Genomic DNA, 15,448 nt, shown 5'->3' with positions numbered 1-15,448 from the left:
TGTATTGCAGACAAGTTAGCAACAACTTCTTTTTTTTACGATGCCAGAACACGTCTCTAGCCTAGACCTCTAAATGTTTTTCATTAGGTGACAATGCTCCATTAGGTAAATTCAGGTAAATTTTAAGTTGATCTTCTTTAGAATTTTCCTTTCAAGGTTCACGACGTGATGTATGTTTGCAATTCCTAAAACGAAATTAATATGATAAGCATTATTTTCATTCAATTTAACAATGAAAACCTTAGCTAGTAGGGATAGAGCAATCAGATCTTTCACAGAGAGCAAAGAGCACACCTAATGCAATTTCCCTAGCTATTCCTATCAAGCATTCACAAATTTTAATATGCACGATGCAAGTTTTTCTTTTAGATTCCCTTAATTTTATGATGAACAAAAAGGAAATATGCACATATAATCAATCAATCTTTCATAAGAACGAAGACTTTGACAACAGTTTCGTTTTGAAGGAAATGAAGACTTTACGACTTTCTTTCGAAAAAAGACTAATCAAATACATTCTCACTTTGACTATAGATTGATAATGACAAAGAAAACACTTAAGAAACATTAATCAATCAAGTCAAAGTAGAGCTAGACAAGGAGATAAAAAACTTCTTTTCTAAGACATGACATTCATTGATCAATCAACAAGCAATAAAATAGAAGAAAATTGGCAAAAACTCAATCCAAAGGTGGGAATTTGACCTAAGGTGGATCAGCGTAGGTCAAAGAGGGACTAACTGCACTGCAAAGCACTGTCTCTCACTCAAGGGTGCTCTACGGAGCACTGTCCCTTGACTAAGCCTGCGCTGATTTCTGAGAGGCCACTCAAGAGTCATCTAACCTCAAATTTTGACCAAAATTCAATGCAAAAGAGTTGAAATATAGTCAATGAACACAGGTAGGGTCTAAAATAATGTCCTAGGAGGTGGATAAGATATTATGAAAGAGGATCTTCCCCAGCAGAGTCGCCAATCTATTTTGGAGAATTTGGTATCTACGGATAAATACTAATTCCCTAGATAAGTAGCCATATCTAGAACAACAATTTAAAGTGTTTTAGTCTTTTCCTATAAGCAATAGATAAGATGAGAATATGATAAGACCTACTTGTAGTTCCACTTTCCTCTCATCTCCCTTGTATCGATCCTGTCTCTCCTTCTCGTAATTAATACACTTGAGAAGTACCTGTAAACACAACAAAAAATAAAGAATCGATCAAAGAAAAATATCTATTGAATATAAGAGAAAGGAATCAGATACAATTCACACATATAAGCGTTATAAAACAATACAAACATATGGGACAAAATTTCAAACACCTTATTGAATAGAAGAAGGAATTACAACCATTGGTGTCTGATTCAAAGCCGTTCCTCCAGCTTCAATCCCATCCACATCACATCAAAAGCATGACAAACTTGTAGCATTCCAATGCTTGCTTCAAAGCCAAATCTCATAGCAACATTATCTCCTTACAATTCAACATAATCCAGCCCATGATCACTTAGATGAGTGGTCAATTTATAGGAATATGAAGGAGGTTTTGTCATAAATGGTGGCATTGAATGGCCTTCCATACTTAGAATTAGTTCCATCGAGGAAGGGATGAGAGGATAGGATGCACCTTAAATCATTCCTCATCCATTTTTGATCTCATAGGAGTTGATAAGTGAGGGAACCTTTTAGATGACTCCAAAATATAAGAATATTCCCCAAACCCTATGTGAATTTTGCTCAATCTTGCCCAGCGTAGGTGAAAGGAAGCCTAAGTGCTCTGCAGAGCACCTTGGCATGGACTTAACTTCTCTACCGTGCACCCTTAGATGGGCCTACCTACACTGGTCCCTCTAGAGGCTATTTCTGGATGTCTTCAAGTCATGAAACTGTCTAGGAAGGAGGCATTCAAAAGGGTGACTTGTTTAGGGCATGTAGAAACTGAAATTAGTGTTTGATAATCCCTAAAACATTGATCTAAATGATGGGAGTGATGTGCTGAAATGGATTTGTAATAAAAAGGGGGGTGTAAAAGGAGCATAGGAAGAGAAATAATTATATAATTTTTTGTAACAACGCTTGAGATGGAATGGGATGTAAAGTGAAGAGATATTGATGTAATTAGATTAGGAGTGTAGATTTCCATTGTGTAAAGTTGTGAGTTTATCAATAAAGAAGGTTCTCTTCTATTATTGAATTTTAGAATGTGAGTTTTTCGAGTTGGAATGCTATTGGACAATGGAAGGGCCCCCATCAACGTGTGCATCCATTTGTAAATTTGTAAGATTAATTAGTTTGTTTTTCTTTGATTCATGCAAATAGTTTAGCTTTCCATTGCAAATGTTATTTTATTTTTCAAATGTAGATTTACTTCACTATCTAATTTGATGTTTCCTAAGAGCATCTCAAGAAAGTATTGTTTTATCTATTTTCTAAAATTGGATTTCTTAAAGCATTAGAGCATACAATGGCTTAGTTTTCTTTCACATGTCTTTATAATGCTTTCTTAGATTTAGCTTTACATTCACTATTTAACCCTATGTTTTCTAAAGAGCTTCTCAAGAAGGTAGCATTCGACTACTTTCCAATATTGGTTGCTTGAGGTATTAAGAATAAAAAGTGATTTACTTTCTTTCCTTATGTTTATTTCATGCTTTTTAGATCCAGATTTCATCTATTGTGTAATCTCATGATCAACAAGTCCAAGAAGGTAGTTATTCCAATTTGGGTTGCATAAGAGGCATTAGATCACATAGTAGGTGCAAGTTTTCCTTTCCATGATTTTATTATGCTTCTTATATCACATCTAATGTATACTCAAGTGCTTAAGTCATTTCAAGAAGATTATTTTGACATCTTCCTATATTGAATGTTCACAATAATATTTGAGCATGCAGTAGATCATAGTTGTTTTTATATTGCTTGCTTCCATTTCATAGAATAGGAATAGTTTTATTTTTGATCAAGAGTTTTCAAGGATAAGGATAGGAAGTGATTTCATTTTCATCTTATCAATGAATACAATTGTATCTAGAATAATTCTCTTCTTTTCGTAGACACAGTGCTGACCTAGATTAGACTAACCATTCAAGTTTTTTATTTGATTTTATGCAAATTAAATTAGTTGAAGTACATTTCCTTTTCTTCCTTCTTAGAAATTACTTTTTATATTAAACATCCATTAGATTTAGTTGATCATTGAAACTTAACATCCATTAAAATCATTAGGCATAAAAGACAAAACCCTCAAAACAATATAAAAAACATACTCAACGAAGTAAGAAACAAGGTTAACTAAGCACATATTGTGCACCACACTTCATCAGTTTACTAACCCTGGTCGATAATTTATGTTCGTAATTTAAGACATTAAATTGATTGAACAAGCACCTCTGTTGTTATTTGATAATTAAGATTAAACTTGGATGAAACAAAAACAATGAAACCATTTTCCAGATCTGAATCTCTTCATTCCTTATCTTGAAGTTCCAAATATGATGTGACTGTGCCATATGAACCTAGACCCATAGGATATATATTGTCATTTCGATATGCATTTATTGAAGCTGACAATATAGAAAAATCACATGAAGGAGTATTTGGCAGGGAAGGTATCTGTGCAAATGGATATATATCCCACTATACCCCTGTAGCTTGAGCACATGTATCTCCTATGGAGGATTTCTTAAAAACAATTTCTGCTTAAACAATATTGGTTCCATCAACACTAGATTTACTAGTAACATGTGATATAGGTGGCCCCATCACTCCACTAGTAAGAGGTGGTTTGGACTCTCCCTTATTGTTATCAATCATAGGGTCATTTGCTAAGGCAGAGACAGTTGACATTGTCTTATACCTTTTCATGTTCTTCATTTCTCCTAACTAGTTTTGTTATGGAATAGGAACACCAGAATGAGGTATCATAGAAATTGATCTATCTAAACTTAATTGTTTTTCTAGAGATGAAATAATTATTTTGTCATTTCAAGGGAAGTTTAGGCAAGGTGGCACCTTAATTTTTATGGAAGCAGGTCTCAACGTCTAAATGGTAAGTTGCAATCCCTGCATATTGAACAACATGTTTAACTTTATTCAAATGATCATGGATTGCACCCATAAGAAGAACTTTTAAACACAATAGTAGAGTGAGTCCCATAAATTATGACTCCAACAAAAGAGCATATAACCTAAGATCAAGATGTCACCTAATTTGGAGATAGTAAACCATATGAGATACTCTCAAGAAAGCAATTTTGAGAGCCTCTTTACTTTGTTGGAAATATTTCAGAGAAAATATTAGATTGATTTCTAGGCTCTAGTCTCCACCTATGAGTTAGATTATCATAGAATACATAATAGAAGTACCATTTCTACTAGATAGATTAGAATTTCAAGGCATATTAAGCATAAAAATAATACTTATTTTAGTGACTATAAAATATTAAAAATACGCAATGAATCCTAGACAGTTTTCCACCCTTGGAATCACCATCTTAGGATGGAAAACGGGTTTTGAGTTTGTATTCAAAATGCAGATTTATTGATTCACATCAGAATCTATAGCATAGAGAAATGATCAACATGAGAATTATTTCTGGCATAAAATAAAAAATAAAGTTGTAAAATACCTTGTTGATTTTGGAGGGAAAAGGTAGAGTGGATCCACATGGCCTCCCCACACCAACTAGCATTTGAGGAGGGATGGGCCCTTTATCTATCAAAGATTTTCCACCTAGCTCTCTAAAAAAGTATTTGAAACCCCAATTCATCTCCTTTTTTAGTTTCATTCTTTGGAGAGCCGATTTGGACAGCAGAAATGAGAACAACTTAGTTTGGACAAGTTTGGTAGAAAAACACTGAAAATCAACTTTGGCAAGAAGATTTGAAGGGAGGAACATAATTTTTTTCCAGTAGAACAACACTCAAAACTCACTCATATTCTTATCTTTCTTACTGTCATATATTGTTTTGATGGAATCTCATTCATCATATTGGGGAGGATATGATCATGGAAATCATGGTGGAAGAAGTGGCAAAGGGAGAGGAGATGGTGGAAAATATAACAGAAATTTCCCATTGATTCCCCTCTATGGATGTGTGTCATAGAAAGAAAGAGAAAAAGAAGGAAAATAAGGTGGAAAGTTGAAACTACTTATGGAATCGCATAGGTGAAAGGAAAATTTTGGATTCATACTCGAGGGGTAAAGCCCTTATGCTATTGATTCCTAACAATGCGGTTGAGTTTTGTAATCTATCACCCCAAAGATTGAGGTACAATTTCAAAAGGACCAAGACGATGCACAATTATCCAGGGAAGAAAGGAGGGGTAGCAAGCATGTTCTCGTATCTTAAAAAAAATTGGCAGTAAGTTTCCTCAACAATTAAGGAAGCCTGGAAGAGATTGAACACCAAACTCTTGGAACTTATCACTGTTAATTCTACAATATAGGTTAATTAGGGCTTGTACGTCTGGCTGTCTTTGTTCTTAACACAAGGTTTCAAAAGGATTAGAGGCACTTGACAGAATTACCAAAATCCTTGGAGCATACCTCTCTATATCATAATCAAATCAAACTGAATTATCTCCACTACTACAATACAATGTGAGTCTTAATTTTCCAATTAGAGGTGTAAGACAATTTTTCTGACAAGCACCATGTAGCCTGGATAAAATCATACCATCGGTGATAATAGATACTTGTTTGGGTGGAAAGGGATACAAATAAGTGTTACATAGGTTTCATAAATCATAATTCAGAGAAGGAGAGAGGAGGGAGATAGTGGGACAATGAAAGAGAGAGGTGGAGACACTAGTGACAAGGATGGAGGGTACAGAGATAGTGACAAGGATGGAGGGAGAGGGAGGTAGGAGAAAAAAGGAGAGAGGGGAAGAGAGGGCAGTCCACATGATGGTGTGTGATGCTGCAAACATGCAGGTGGATTGGCGCAGAGTTGAAAGACCCATCGAAGTTTGATGGCACGATTGACACGCCTGAATTTGTGGAACAAGTGGTAGAATAGATCATCCCGGAGCAAAGGATTGCAGTGCTGGATCTCAATAATGCTCTATTTAAATCAAAACCAATTTTTTCTTTGTTTGAAAATAGAAAATATTTCAAAAATTTAGTTACTCGTTAAGGATGATTACATAGAAGCATAAACATGCTTTTAGGCTCCATATCACTTGTATTAACATAAGGCACAAATGTCAACTGGGAATCCAAAGGAGTAATCTATAAAAACATATCCACCTATCTTATTCCTTGACTCTAATACTGTGACCTGGAAATTAAAACAATAAACATTTAGCAGAGCACCTTAATACTATGACCTGTACATTAAAATAGTAATCATTTAGCATAGGTGTTATGCCTATAGTAATAAATACATTCCATAGCATTTCCATAACTATATTAAATCTAACCAATCATTCATAAAGCAACATCAAGAGACTAAATAGTAAGAAAATTATAGCAAATGATCCATGTCAATAAGAGAGGTTAGACATTGATATATCAGAAGCATGTTCCTCCCTTACAAGAGTATTTTTGAAGGGCATGAGTAGCATCTAGCCTTGTTCTACCACCTATAACAAACACTTAAGGAGATCAAGAGGTGAAAGAACATTTGAACAAAAGGAAGCACCACAAAATGAAATATAGTAGCTTGAGGATGTAGTATAAATAAATTAGACAAATAAATGACCAAAGCCATTGAATTTGCTTTTCCATTAACTCTTACCATTCTCTTACCAATAGACCAAACCCAGCAAAAATGAGGTCCCATATTCACCTAGGTTAAGAAGCTTGAGTTTTCATATCTTGAGTTCCAATATATGTTATGCAAGCTATTTTCTTGAAGTCATATCAGATGTGGATAAGATTAGGATACCTTTGTAGAAAAAACTTTCTTTCTCATCAAAATCTGATATGAATCAAACAGAAATTTCAAGGATGATCATAATTCCACTGTGATCCATGGTCCATGTATGATGAAACACTACCCCTAGGGGTTTTGACCAATTCTGAATTAACTTAGATCATCAAATATTTGGAACTCCGGTTTCCTGTATCATTAGATTCTAAAAATTGTAAAGAAGTTTTCTACAAAATTAGATGTCTCCACCTCAAGTCTCATATGCACCTAGGTTGCACTTGCAACACTCGAGGTTACATATATGGAGTTCCAAATTACCAATATTTGATATGTAGCCAATTTTCCCAAAGTGATGGTATGCATCAGGCATGGTTAGATGAGTTTATGCTAGTGTCCATATTCAATACACCCAATGTACCTAGTTGATGGATCCCCCTTACCATAGGATGTAGAATGCAGCTCTTATCTGTGCAATTGCAGTTAATGTATATAAGGTTCCTTGCAGTCTTTTATAATAACTATCAAACGCTTTATTAAATTGTTTTTTGTGACATCCTAGATTAAATTCATGAGTCTTCATGGGAAGAAAAACATCAAGAAATGAACCCATGTGCAAATGTACTAGTCTAGACAACTGAAGCTTTGACAACCTACAGATCTTGGCATGTCATAATTATCAACCTTCTTGGATATGGATCCAATACAAGTCAAATTTTCTTGGAAGTATGATTTGCTAGGTGTTTTGTCTATGCAAGACAGAAAGAGAAAAGGAGCAGTTATTTTTTCTTATTTTTCTAACCTTCTATTGAAGTAGACAACCAGAAGACATGTCAACCATAGAGAATCTAGGGATAGTTCAGTAGCTTGAGGATGTAGTAGATTTGAATTACGAAAATAACATGTGAACAATGACCAAAGTTGACGAACCTATTTTTCCACTAACTCTTACTGTTCTCTTACCACTAGGCCAAACCCAAAAAATAATGAGGTCCCATATTCACCTAGGGACCCCATTTTATATATATTATGCAGACCATTTTCCTAAACTCATATTTTCCATGTATAATGAAACACTTCCCTTAGGGGTTTTGACCAATTCTAAATTAACCTAGATCATTCAATATTTGGAGCTATGATTTCATGCATCACTAGATTCTAACAACCATAAAGACGTTTGCTACAACATCGGATGTCTCCACCTGAAGTCTCATATGCACCTAGGTTTCACTTGCAACACTCAAGCTTACATATATGTAGTTCCAACTACCAATATTTGATATGTAGGAAATATTTCCAAAGTGATGGTATGCATCAGGTATGGTTAGATGAGTTTATGCTCGTGTCCATATTCAATACACCCAAAGTACCTAGTTGATGGATCCCCCTTACTATAGACTATAGAATGCAACTCTTATCTGTGCAACTACAGTTAATGCATATAAGGTTCCTTGCAATATTTTATAATAATTGTCAAACACTTTACTAAAGCTTTTTTTGTGGCTTCCTATATTAAATTCATGAGTGTTCATGGGAAGAAAAACATCAAGAAATGAACCCATGTGGAAATGTACTAGTCTAGACAACTGAATCTTTGGCAACCTACAGATCTTGGCATATCATAATTATCAACCTTATTGGATATGGCTCCAATCCAAGTCAAAATTTCTTGGAAGTATGATTTTCTAAGTTTTTTCTATGCAAGACAAAAAGAGAAAAGGAGCAGTTATTTTTTCATGTTTTTCCAGCCTTCTATCGCAAGAGGCAACCAACAGACATGTCAACCATCCAGAATCCAAGGCCTTTCACAAAATATAGTATCATATTTCTATTTTGAAAAGAGATATTATTGAAAATACGCATTACCTAAGCTTTGCAAGCCTGACTATGAATGAAAAATATCCTTTATCATGAAATTTGGTGTTTTATTTGAAGTTTTATGAGCCAACTCGTGTGTTTTTCCAGATCACTAGTCAATCGTCACTCTTTGGCAAGTTGAGTTTGGTAACTTTAATCTTGACAATGGCACTATATTTTTGAACCCATACCTTCTATGTCATCCTGCATTAGAACAGACACCTGTACTAGGACCCTATCCAGATGTCTACAAAGGATTTTAATTCTGGGATTTTGTGAAAATAATGAATGTTCATTTAGTTGTGGCAAAAATTATTATATAGAGAAATTTTACTCTGAGAAACAAAATGAATTTATGAAGCTATATAATTAATAGTCGTTGTTAGCATAGGACGATGTAAGACTTTAGTTATCTTCCTACCTATATTTAGTATATTCAAAACATATTGGGCTCTTGTTGATTACTTGCATAATTACAAAAAGAAAGTTTCCTTTAAAACATTTTATTGTATTTGTTTGGGGTTTGTTACAAATTTCTAGATCCTGTCACAAAGTCAATGAAAAATTATATTTACAAGGAAGAAATACTAGTGAATGTGGAAATATTTTATCCCATGCTTTGATTGAAATTTTACTTCTGCTTTCTAATTGGATTGTTGGTTTAAGATATCATACAAACTAATTTATATCCCCTTTCCTACTTGGAGGTGAAAGGAGCATAACTATATCACATATGAAGTAGTTTATTAAATAACTTGTATGTAATCATCTTTTCTTACCTAAGCACTGCTTCAATTAACAAAAGTTATGTTCCATCTCAATAAAGTTGATGTTACACTAATATTTTATAAAGAGAAGGGCTTACATATAGTTCCAATGTGCCAACTAATTCCTATAGAATGCTATAGAATCTAATCCCTTATTCCTCACTGTATTATGACCTATGAAATGCTAATGTTAGTTCAAAATAAAATTTTCAGGTTTTGTACAAATTGTAATTGATCTGAATATGATGGACAGATTAACTCAAGCTTATGTAACAGTAGGCTTTTCCCTTGGCATGACTAGTGCCCAACATTGCAGAGAAATATAGAAATCAGATTGTTGCCACAATTATGGACTTGAATTTCCATGCTACTTCTTGGAATACACATGTATGATTGTTAATGGAGAAACAAAAATTATCTCATCTCAGTTACTAGAATTCAGCCTAATTTGGTTCCTTTGAGAAGTTGCAGTAATAATGTCCTTTTCGTATGAACATGAACAATTTAATTTAGGAAATTGAAAAGAAGTTGGTATCAATTCTATTCAACTGATTTTGATTTTGATTTTGAGCTGGTGAAGCTTGGGGTTAAATATCACTCTCTTTCAATGTTTTAAATTTTTTCATTATTTCATCTACATACAACATATACAATCAATCTGAGGATCTTCAAAATCTATGTGTAGTGTAGGCAGGTATAATTGTACATTAGACAAAGCTTACATATCAATTTCACTCAGGTAACAAGCCTTTGAAGAAAAACATTGTTTTGGAAAAGGACATAAAATGAATAATTTTATGTGTTACAAAATGTAACTATGTTTGGTCTTCAATAATGTACTTGAGTCATTTTTTCCTTCTTCACTTTCTTGGCAATTCATTGTGTTTCTATTCTTTTGTTGTGATATATTGGGCTATCTCTGTGATGATTTATTTTAGAATAACATGTTTTGAGATTCTATCATTATTATTTATTTGTTTATTTATTTATTTTAAATTTGAGAAACTATTAATTTCAGAGATGTAACGAGTTGAAATTGGAACTTTCTCATTATGATAGGGTTTTCCTAGTATTGGCATGCTATGAGGACATTCCTTGTGTTGGATCAAAGTCTGTATCTTTGCAGGATATGATGCTTATCTTCCATGACTCTAAGCATGTAATGTGCACTCGACTGTCTGAACTGGTTGACTATCATATTATTGATTGCAATTTAAAATCTATAAACATGGTTAAAGGCGGTTTCAGGTTGTTCATGAATCTCTCCTTGCTCAAAAAGTAGAAGCCAAAGTTGTTTTGGGATGAGCAGAACATGGAGCTTGCCAGCCTCCTCAATAAGTCAATATTAATTTTCCATGTAAAGATCATTACAGTTGAACTTGGGGATATTTATTATGCGACTCATACAAAGCTCCATTCCTTGTATTAGGAAATTTGATGTCAACTTTCAAGGAAGCTTCTCACTCACAGATTCAAATTATCCTTCTTTGCTAAGAACGTTGATTGAAATTTTAATGCAATTGTTAAATGTCGATGTCCAAAAACACTACTTAAAAATATAAAAGCCTTTCTATGTGATCTTACAATTTCCTATGATGGGACAATAAGCCATGCTAGTGGGAAGTTTGAATATGAGATTGTCAGTTTCCAATATGGCCTTGGGATCCAGGGACTTTTATGGAGTAAGGTTTCCATTATAGATATGAGTATACGACTAGGCAACCAGGTGGTTCTTGGTTAGTGGAAAGCCTGGAAAAAGTACCTCTACACCAAGTAGATCTCTGCAGAGTGTCTATGTCCTAAGGTTGGTGACATCTAACTTCATTCACCTATTTTGAGAGCTTTCACACACAGGCATAGGCGTATGTAGAGAATCTAGCTTAGTGGGCCTCGTAGTTTGTGAGAAAGAGTAAGCATATCATAGAGTATATTCATATTTCTCTTTGAGTACTCTCGATGATATAATCCCCTGAGGAACCTCCAGAAAAATCATTTTGTGTGATCAAAACCAACAACTGATAAGGTTTTCCTAATTCTATTCCAAGCAAACTTGGCTCTTGTGCTGAACTTGATAGGCAATAAATCAATTTCTGAATCAAATAGTGCTATTTTCTGGCAAAGCATAATCGTTCCTCAAGCCCCAGTTTCTCCCAGTCCATTCCATTTCACTTCATTTCATTTCATCTCTGAGTCATTTTGTTTATTGGGCAAGTCGAGATTCGACTAGCCCACCTCTTCTTTCTACCAACCCTCAGTTCTTATCCCAACCAGAGTTCCTTCTCCCAGCCTCCCTTGGTCTCTTCTTCTTTCTCTTGACAAAATATCCTCGGCTTAAACCATCTCTCGATTTGCCCAGCTAGGTTTGATTCAATTGACCAACCTAGGTTTGATTCCCCCAGCAAGCAGTCGACAATATTTACAATTTCTTTGAAGTAATTTCTACTTATGAATCATATGGTTTTTTAATGTAAATTCAACTTGTTTTCATAATTTCAAGGGTTTCACTGATCCAAAAGTGGAGAATGAATAAATGGAATAGGAGATTACAAATGGTGGCATCACTATCTGTTATAGACATTTTTGTGCCTTACAGCTCTAAGCATGAAATGTCCATAAACCAAGGGATCCTAAGTCCCTAAAAGTGTTGTTCTGGCCCCTAAAGGAACAAGGTCAACAAATTACAGCTTCTCCTAGAAGTTCTCCACCAGAAACTGCTCAGAATCAGTCAAATCAGGATCATTTCAGCTGCTCCACTAGCTAGCTGCGTTGCATAGCACCCAAGTACACTAGCTAGGTGCGTTGAAACGCACATAAATGCACTACCAAGGTGCGTTGAGCGGGAAATGACAAATGGCAGTGTCATTCCGCGAGGTGGACAGACAATGGAAGCTTCCAGAATCTTCCCCAATGACACTTGCCTCACTGAGTTCGACCAAAGATGAGTAAGAGGCTCTTAGTCTCCAAGTAGAAACAAGAACTGACAGAGAGAGGCCACTAGTCAAATCATAAGCTGACTCATCCTCTTTGCATACATCTATATATGGATCCCTCATCCCAGAGATCCGGAGGCCAGAATTTTGTACATTGCAGAGAATTGTTGTTGGTTTTGAGATAGATATCAGAGTATTGGGTGATTTATGCTTTGTTGGAGGTGAAGAGGGGATTCCTTTGCTGGGAGGTTGATGCTAGATCAGGAATCATCGGTTGTAACTCCTCCTGGACCTTCTTGTTATATCAATAAAACTATTTGAGTTTCTCCTACATGCTTGTGTATCATTGATGTTTGTTATATTTGCATGTTTAGCTTAAATCTGATCCTAAGCTATTTATGAATATAAATCCATGTCTTTGTGTAGTTTTCTTCTTCTGTGATCTTATAGGAACTTGGTGAAGCTGGGCAAGTAAGGGAGTAGGTAGCCGGAAGCTGTCAAAGAGGAGAGAGATTGGATCAAAAGGACTAGCGCAAGACACAGGTTGGTTCATCCTATTCCTCTTCGTGTATAGTTCATAAAGAAGAATACGAAAGTAGTTTTCCTTGTTTGTTTGTAAGGTCACTGTCACACCTTAGTGGGATAGGGTTGTTCTGAGTAGACACTTTTCCCATTAACAAAATGGCGACTCCGCTGGGGATCGTGTCTAGTTAGTTTGTTTTTGTTTCTCTTGTTGTTTGTTTCATAAACGTAGAAGTAGCAATCGAATTGCATTTGCCATTATCAAATGCAAAGTAGACATCTGCTACTTCAATCCATTCACTGGATTTGTTTATGATTTGAACATCTGATTCACAAATGATCTGATTACCCTTTGTGACAGCTCTTAGATCTCTTTTAAATCTACCCTCTGATTGTGCATTACTGATTGGTTTTACTCGGCCAAAAACCATAGATTAGACTGCAAACCGTGACCCAGAACCCGGATAGAATTCTCGTTTTTTCCCCAGCGCAGGCTCTGTGAATAGATTCTGCATTTCAACACAGTTCCCAAGAGGGCTACCTGTGCTGCAATCCAGTTTCTCTGTGTAACACGTGCGCTGATCAGCCTAGCCTTGTGCAACTGAGGTTCTTTGCTTCATTTTTTCAGTTTTGTCTCTGATTTTTTGCAGCCTGTGATCAGTGTATGTGTTTGTTTAAAAACCCCTTTTCTTTGCCTTAATTCTGCCTCCTTTGTACAAAAATACTGTAGATGTTTTTGTGTGTTTGTTACATCATTTACAGTTTTCCATTGAAAAAGTAGAATAGTCATACTATCGTCCTTTGATTTATATCTGTCATAAGTGTCGATTTTGATCATAGGAGAAAGTTTATTTGCTGTTGACAGTCGATTATGCTTTTACTTTTGCCTTTGGTTTGAATTTGTGACTTTATAGTGTCGAAACGAGTATTTATTTCAAAATCATAAAGTGTCGTAATCATCTCTACCTTTTGATTTCGAAAAGAAGCTTGTTTGTGTTTCTCACTTGAAAGCAAATTCAAATTTGCACATCAACTTTCTTTTTAGGCATCAATATTAAGAAAGTGAAAAACAAATACATGCACATGTGCATTTTCATATAGACAGTCTGTTTGGCTTGATTTAGGAAAAGTGCATTTACAGTGTGCTCTTTGCTCTTTGAGAAAAGATTGTGTCTTTCTTTTCCCCTTGTAGCTAGGATTTTCATTGCTGAAAAGAGATAAAAGTTTGCTTATCATCTTTAGATTGCATTTTAGGGATTACATCTACATCTCGTGGTAAACCCAAAAGGAAAACTTCATAAGAAAGATCAACTCAAAATAAATTGAATGAATCTAACAACGCTTTGGAACTTAACGCACAACATTTAGAGGTCTAGGCTAGAGACGTATTCCAGCGTCGTAAAGCCTGGTAATTGTTGTCCTCACTGATGGTTGGGTGATTCCGCCACTTTGAGACGATAAGTGCCAGTACGGACTTGTGCTCCCACGTACCGTCGAGTATATTTTGGGAGACCCCTATAGGCTTAAATCCTTTATCCATAGGAAGCCATGTCTGCCGCCCTATCGATCGCAATGCACTGAACACAGCATTCGGGAAGATTGACTGCCGTACCGTAAAAGGTATTCTGAAGTTTTGCGATTGGTTTGGTACTCCCTCTACCTAGACCTCCAGAGCAGTCCCTTTCGTTCCTTTTTAGACTCCTTAACGGAAAAGGTCCATCTGAGCACTTGTCACTTCAGGCTCATTAAAAATCGAAGGAGACTAGAGTCATCTTTTGTTTTTTCTCGACTCTTAAAAACTGAAAAAACAAGTTGTGTCAAAGCATCTAAAATTTATTTTGAACGGAATAATCATCACCTTTCCCTCGTTGATCTCTCCCTTCATCACAAGTTCTTGTAGAATCGCTAGGAAATCTTTTGGATAGACTAGATATGTCTGAACAACCATCAACATCCAGGACTATATCATTCGATGCAGCAGTGGCAGAGCCTCCTGCTGCTACTCCAACGATGTTCGATGGTATACCAACTGTCCCAGCAAGTTATCAATAACAAACCAGAGTCCAATCGGGGACTGTTTCGACGACATGGTCAGTTCCTATTTCTTCATCCGGATTATCATATGGTATTTCTTATGTTGAAACTCAACAAGTTGATCTAATGTGTCTTCAAAGACCAATCTACCCTTTAAGTACTGGATTTCCACCATATGGAGGGCAGTATGCCTTTTCATTGTTCCCTCCCGGAGAACAACCATATGGGAGTTTACAACAAAGTTCAGGTCAAACTGGAATTACATCCAGCGGTTGGGTACCAATACTGCCTCAGCAACCAAGGGTTGTATACTCAATGCAACCTTTCCACCCTGTGTCGAATATTCCCACTATACCTGCTATGGTGACTGCATCGCAAGTACAAGCGTTACCTGTTGTATGTCAACCCCAAGTTTCTCAGGTTGCAATACAAAAGCCTCTTGTCTCAACGACTCAATCACAACCT

The sequence above is a fragment of the Pinus tabuliformis genome, chromosome 4_2 (assembly GCF_031772625.1).
Source record: "Pinus tabuliformis cultivar Carrire ecotype Pingquan chromosome 4_2, CPIR1, whole genome shotgun sequence".
Taxonomy (NCBI): domain Eukaryota; kingdom Viridiplantae; phylum Streptophyta; class Pinopsida; order Pinales; family Pinaceae; genus Pinus; species Pinus tabuliformis.
This window is presented reverse-complemented; position numbering follows the sequence as displayed.